A 7,448-nucleotide genomic window follows, 5' to 3' on the forward strand; every position below is an offset into this window, starting at 1 on the left:
CAATAAATAACCCCAATTGACTTGGTATCAAAGTCAAAACATAGTAATGTTGTCCAAAATCATATGTATCAATCAGAGTTCAAACAAAAAAATATATATCATCCAAATACATATATAAAATCATATATATCAATCAGAGTTCAAAAAAAAAAAAATTATATATATATATATATATATATATATATAATCTAATACATATATAAAATCATATATTCAGTAATCAAATATATTTGTGATAACCCTTTATTTATTTATTTTACTTTAAATCAGTAATACAATTGAAATAAATTGTAACAATTATAAACAATTTTCAATAGTTAAGATACAGTAGTATAAGCAAAATAAAACCAATTAAGATAAGGTCACTTACCTCAGCTAGCTCACCACAAAAGAATTTCTTCCTAATACTTTCTCTAAAATCCTTAGATATCACCTAAAACAATTTTTCAGGTACCATTTACTCAATAATCAAATAATTAAAAAAACTTATAACAGTAGTATAAACAAAATAAAACCAATTAAGATAAGGTCACTTATCTCAACTAGCTCATCACAAAAGAATTTCTCTCTAACACTTTCTCTGAAATCCTTAAATATCACCAAAACAATTTTTCCTATATCATTTACTTAATAATCAAATAATTTAAGAAAGCTTATAATAATACCCAACCAAAAGAAAAACAACTAAAAATATCTAATAATTTTCCACTATTATCTCACACCAAAAATCCACATATTCATAATATAAATTTCCTTTACTTTCGGCAACTAATATTTCCTAGGGATAAGCCCTATAGATTACATATGGAGTCAAAGTCAATTTATAAAGGACCACCATCTAGACCCATCTTCTTCTATACATGTGTTCCTCTCTTTTTTCTTTTTAAATCTCCTGCCACCATTAATTCTCTTTTGAGAAGAGGACAAAACTAAATACAAGTGACTAGTGAGGCACATGGGCACTAACGGGATACATCATTTTCTTTTTCTTTTCTTTTCCTTTTTCCTTTATTTTACATCTGATAGCTTGTCAGATTACAACCTACACCATGACTTTTCATATTTACCAAAACCACAATTCGGTAAACTCGTGCAGAACCGGTCCTATTAAAATTAAGGGTTTGTTTAAAATTTGTTTATTTTGTTAAAATTAAATTTTTTTTACTGAAAATACTATAAATAAAAGTAAAAGTTAACTGAAATAATACAGTGAGAATCATGAATAGTGCTAAAAAGTATAATAGGACTTATAAATAGTAACAAAAATAAGGTAAATAGTAAAATAAGTTGTCAAACATATTTTTTGCCAAACACACAATAAGCCTAAAAATCTGCAACTTCTTTTTATACTTTAACTCCAAGAACCATAATCAATGCAAGAGACTGTACAGTAGGGGGTGTTGAAAGCGTAGAAGTAGTTTTCTTAAATAGGAGAGAGTGCAGACCTTAGGAGGGTGTTATTGTATTTGGCTAGAAGTCTAACTTGCGTTAGGTTTTTTATTTTTATTTTTTATTTTATTCATTTATTTATTTATAAATAGAGAGAGTATAAAGAGTTTAGGGACAGCGGGAGAGTATAGTAGAAAGAAGTGTTTATTTTATATTTTGTAAGTTTTGTTTAAAAATAATAATAATAATGTGGCAAGATTTGAAGAGGTCAACAAGAATTCAAAAGTTTCATTCTGCTATTGTCTCAGTCTCAATTTGTATTAAGCAAGCCCTAATAGCTTAACAAACAAACATATTTCATTGTACATTATATGTCAATAATAATTTGAAGCATGATTCTTGAAATTTATTTGTTAATGTAATTCATTGTTGTAAGATTTAAGTCATTGTAATAAACCTTTAAATACTATCAAAGATAATACAAAATTATTTCTTTTATGATAATGCTATAACAAAGAAAATTTATAGTTATTTCCTATCCTCCAATATATAATGGAAATTTTATATGTTCTTAATTTTCTCACTTTTTATCATTTATATCTTTTTTTAATCTTTTCTTTCCTATTGACCAAAAAAAAATTTAAATTAAAGAAAGCTTTTATTAATAATGGACTTTTGTTAGGACATATGTGGTTCACTTGTTAAGAACACATGTCAATATTTTATGCAGTTAGCTAATCCTTTGACAAAATGCACTTTACTTGTATTTGGATAGATCTAAATTGTGTTTAATACTTGAAGAAACATGTTGTTCAAGTCTAGTATTAAAACTATGAAGATTGGACCAAGAAACAAGTGAAGAAAATGTGTTCATTAAAGCTAGACAGATAGCTCGACACCTACGGACAGATAGCTCGACACCTGCTCGACAGTTGGCTATCTATCGAGCTTTTTAAGGTGTTTTCTTATTGCAATTTCGACACCTTCTTGACAGCTAGTGGATCAATCGAGAAAGCTTCTATCCCTTTGACAGCTTCTCGATACCTTCTCGACACCTCCCGATCAATCGAGGTTACGGAAAATCAGAATTTTCAGATCTGATTTTTCGGCAAGGCTTTTGTATTTGTGTAGGGTTTCTTTTCTCACAACCCTAGACCTATATAATGCTTATTTTAGAAGCCATCACATAAGAGAATTCAAGGAAAACATATGCAAATGGTGACCGATGCCTTATTCTCTCTGAAAGAAACTACTGCGTATTTGCGCCTTAGGGTTTTGTAATCAAGTGCTTCTTGATCTTCATTATTGATGAAGTGAAGAACTTTGCAGCCAACATTCTTCTTCCTCAAGTTGGTGAGTGAGTCACGTACTAGGATTCGTGCAAAGGAGTTAGTCACGTATTGAGATCCATGCAATATTAAAGGATGGCGTTCATATATTGAAGAATTCAGAGGTTCTGAAACGGTAGAAGATTTCTGCTGTGAGTTCATCTACGGGGATTGTAGAGTTTAGGGACAAAGGTTTTGTACTAGATCTGAAACTTCTCTTTACTATAGTGAATTGCTTCTCGGGAAGGTTTCCTCCCAGGTTTTTTTACTGTGAAACTGGTTGGTTTTATTGGTTTTCCTAGGTCATCATATCTTGTCTTATTTATTATTTCCGCTACATGATTTTGACATGATATTTGTAGGGACTCAATTTGGATTGACCCTGAGTATGAATGGGTTTTCAGCCCAACAAGCCCAAACAATAAATTTTTAGAGTATGGGTTCAAGAACTAGTACTGTGTGATAGGAAATGTTCTACTCCTCAAGTAACAAGGGATACTTTAGGTTTATTCCTAAGAAAAACTCTCCTCGGCTCTTTTTTAGTCAGTCTCTCTCTCTTCGTTCTTTCTTTTTTCTGCCGGAAGAACTCCCCCTTATTTCCTTCGTTCCTATGTTATATACTTCGTTTTCCCCCCGTTTCCATCGTACACGTGTAGTTCTTATCTTGGGAGCTCCTTTCTGTCCCATCAAGTACCTACCAGAACCTTCAGCTTAGTGGCCATAAAGCTGCTTAGTTACTGTTCAGGTATCACCTCCACATTAATGCGGCCAGACTGTTAGCTGGAAAGTATTTAATGTGGAGGTGATGGCCTTAGAAGATATTTGCTATCTTCCCCGACGCCTCCTTAAGCTATATCCAATTTTCAGTTCAGATACAACTTAGCGGAGTCTCTCCACTAACATGAAAGTTGCATTCACCACGGACTTTGGTGTCCTCGGACGTGTGTTATGCCGCTGTATATAATATCTACTCGTTCCTCCTATATTACCCATTTGGTAAGAATAAAACTTTTTTAGGCTGTCCTCGGATAACTAAGTGTCCTCGGATTGGGCCATTGGGCCCCTAGTCCACTTCTGAGGATCACTATACCTTTTTAACTAACAGGCCCCACAATAGCCCCTCAAAATCTCGCTTTTTGCCACCTCGGGAAAAAGGGGGATTTTGATATCTAGCCCTCATTTATTTCGTAGGTTTCCCCCGCTTTCAAAATGTCTTTTTGTTTGCCCAAGGCACGCTCCTGACGTTTCGGCGTCATGAGCACACCATTATTAAATGATAACTGCTCTGTTGTCCCACACGTTCAACGATCTGATGCAAATCTAACAGTGGGGGATCCTTTACATTTATGGGCGAGGTTTTTCCCGCTCCTACTTTCTGTGCTCTTGTAAAGTGCCTTTCAAATCAAATCTTTCTTCAGTTACAAATTACTCCCTCTCAGCACGTATTCATTGAATCTGTCTTTCTCTCATTACTCCACGCTCTCATAAATACTAAGAGCCCGTCCGAGGAGCTTATTTTTCAAACCTGTAAGTTTCCTTACCCTCCTTAATTTTCCATCTTTTATATCAGTTTTTCTCTACTATTGTTAGAAAATGGGTAGATTTAATTATCTAGTTGATTCCGAGGAGCAAATAGAATCATTTAGGACTAAGTATAGGATTCCCTCAACAGTGGGTGTGAGATACGCTTCCTCCCAAACTTGGTTGCACGATAGAAAAACAGGGGAGGTAGTAATTCCCATGGTAGCTTTTGTCGAGGGAGGGATGACTATCCCAATGGGTAATCTGACGAGAAATTACCTTAGGTTTTTTAGGTTATCTCCTACGCAGTGCGCCTCGAATATGTTCAGGGTGCTCGGGAGTATAGAGGCTTTAAACGCCTTATACAATTTAGGTTTAACCCATCACGATGTGAACTGGGTATATAACCTCAATCATTTGAAGGATCAGGGATATTACCTTAAGTCTAGGTACCCTGCAGTAAGATTAATCCAGTGCCTCCTTACCTCAAACAAGAGTTTTAAAGATGATTTCCTTATTTTTTCCGGGGAGTGGCACGATGGTTTGCCTTGCCCAACTGAAGAGGGACAACCAGGTGGGGTTCCTAGGATATACGTCCCTGATAAGTCAGATTAATCTTTTATTTGAAGCAATTTTTGTTCCTAATGGAATTTTCCTTTTATGTTTTAATTACCTTGCAGACAAACGCGCTATTAGACGCCGTCTCAGGCTGATCAACAGGGAGAGCCTAGATAGAATTCTGCGGTCCGAGGTATATGTGAATCCCTCCGACGGCCAATTACGAGCAGCACATTTAATACTCAAGTACAAACTTGCGTCCACAGCCTTTCAAGCTCCTAAGTGCGTGATAAAGGCAAAAGATCCTCAGCTCCACTGTATCAGTGTAGTCTTTGAGGGATTCATTGTTCCTGAGGGCGACCCTATTCCTAAAGGTGAGCCCTTCACTGAACCATCGCCTGAGGCCACTCTTTCTATAGGAGCTTCATCATCACGCTCCCTTCCCCAAAAAGTGAGAGAAGAAGAAAAAGAAAAAGAAGCCGAAGAAGAAGAAGAAGAAGAAGAGGGAGAAGAAGAAGAAGAAGACATCCCAGGAGGACCTGTGGAGTTGCCCGATTCTGCCGACGAATTTAAAGTTTTTGATCATCCCCAGTCTCCTGAAGTGACTTCTAAGAAGATGGTTATCTAAAGGAGAAGTCAGAGGAGCTTGAAAGAAGTAATTGAGGGCCAGCCTGGCAGGGTGGTGGAAAAGCAAGTTTAGGTCCAACCTCCGTCTCTTCTCCCTCCACCTCCTCAGTCATCCCAACCAACCGTGACTGAGCCCAGTGATCCGAAGAGGAGGAGAGAGCCAAAGGGTAAAGAAGTGATGGACGCAGGGCGGACTCACACTACCAGTAAGGGTGAGGACCAAAGAGCTGCTAAGCAGCAGAAAACAAGTCATGGGACACAGCGAGAGGTGGACAAAATAACCACTCAGTCTTCGGATCCCGAGACTTGGCTCCCAACCCTTATGCTCGATAAAATGCCTATAAAGGAGGATGCTTCAATTAGGGACTTTAGTGGCGGACTTGGGTGCCGAGTTGCCTCAGCATTAGAGGAGACACTTCTTCTTCCTAAGGACATGGCTGAGCTGAGAGCGATCAAGAGGGACGAGGTCTTTCAAAATACCAAAAGATACTTGGGCATGATACGACGCTACAACCGTTACATTATTCTTTTTATTTTGTTATTATTGTATATATATATTTTTTATTGTTGCATATTTCTAACTCCCTTTTTCTCTAGGCCGTTCAAGCCACCTTCAGGCTGGAGGAGATAGCCAAATCCTACTACAATCAAATAGACGATGAGAAGAAAAAAAGGATATCAGCTGTACGCACTCTTAATGCCTCCGAGCAAAATATTGCGCAGCTGAAGAAGAAGTTAGCAGCCGAGGAAGAAGCTCGAAAAAGTGCTGACTCGGCTCTCGCGAGGTTCCAAAGACAGGCCGAGGACCAAGGGCGGCTTCTGCGTGATGCCAACGCCCAACTAGCAACCTCTAAGGAACAGGTGCTGACCCTGAAGACACAACTGGAAGAAGTCCAGAAGCTCAGAGATCAGGCTGAGAAAGCCAAAGTTGAGGCTGAAAAATGAAAAGACGCTGCTGAGCAGCAGGGTTACAATGTGGGCGTTGCCGAGACAGAGGAGAATTTCCGAGCTGAGGTACCCGTCGTGTGCCGGGAGTACTGTGCCCTGACCTGGCAAGAGACCCTCAACCGAGCTGGAGTTGGTTCTTCCTTGGAGTTGAGGAAACCTGAAAATATCTACTTCCCCCCAGCTATCCGGGTCTCTACCTCCTCTACCCCAATAGGGGAGGTATCTGCTATTGTTGCTGAGCCCCCCGAGGAAGTTCAGACTCAGGCTTCTCCCACGCTCGATCAGCAGGAGCAATCATTAGTGCCTGGAAAAGAAAAGGACCTCTCCTCGGCCAAGGAAGTAGCAGGGCTCAAAGACGAAGCGGCCTCTCGCACTTTCGAACAGGCCTTAGCCTCAACTACCCTGCCTGCTGGAGACATTTCCACGGCGCAGGAAAAGGATGTTCCTCATGAGGTAGCTGGCAAAGCCCCTTCCAAGCTCCAAATAAAGTTAACTAAATAGTTACTTGTAGATAACTTTCTTTTAGAGTCTCTCTTCTTTCTTTTTTTTTTTTTTTTTTTTTTTTTTTTTAGGATGTTCCTGATTGCCACGGTAGTTCTTTTTGGCAAGTTATAAGAGACATCTGGGGTTTCGTTTATTACCTATATAATTTCGTGCATGATTGTTCTTTACTTCTTATGTTTGGTTATCTATTTTTTTTTTTATGATCTCGGGAAGTAAGAAGGATAAGAGTTGACATGATAGGGAAGAATCACAACTTTATATTCGATTATTAAGAACTCAAAGTAGGTTATAACAGTGACTTCCGCGGCTTTATAAAGGCTCCCTGTAACATTCATTAGGAAATCACACTTACTTAGGATAGCATTTTTACATTTCATTCAGAGGGGTACTAATCCCCTTGAAGTGCTTTAACTGATGCTCATAGCATTTACTTCGATATGCCAAGTAAGTTCAATATCTAAATAGTTTGTTATAACTTAGTTTCAGTTTAATACTTACATTCATAGTGTACTTAATCTCCACTAAGTTGTGGTCCGAGGACCTGACATGACTTAGTTTCTGTTTAATACTTCC

Source organism: Quercus suber, unplaced genomic scaffold, assembly GCF_002906115.3.
Source record: "Quercus suber isolate HL8 unplaced genomic scaffold, Cork oak 2.0 scaffold_72, whole genome shotgun sequence".
In the NCBI taxonomy this organism is placed as follows: domain Eukaryota; kingdom Viridiplantae; phylum Streptophyta; class Magnoliopsida; order Fagales; family Fagaceae; genus Quercus; species Quercus suber.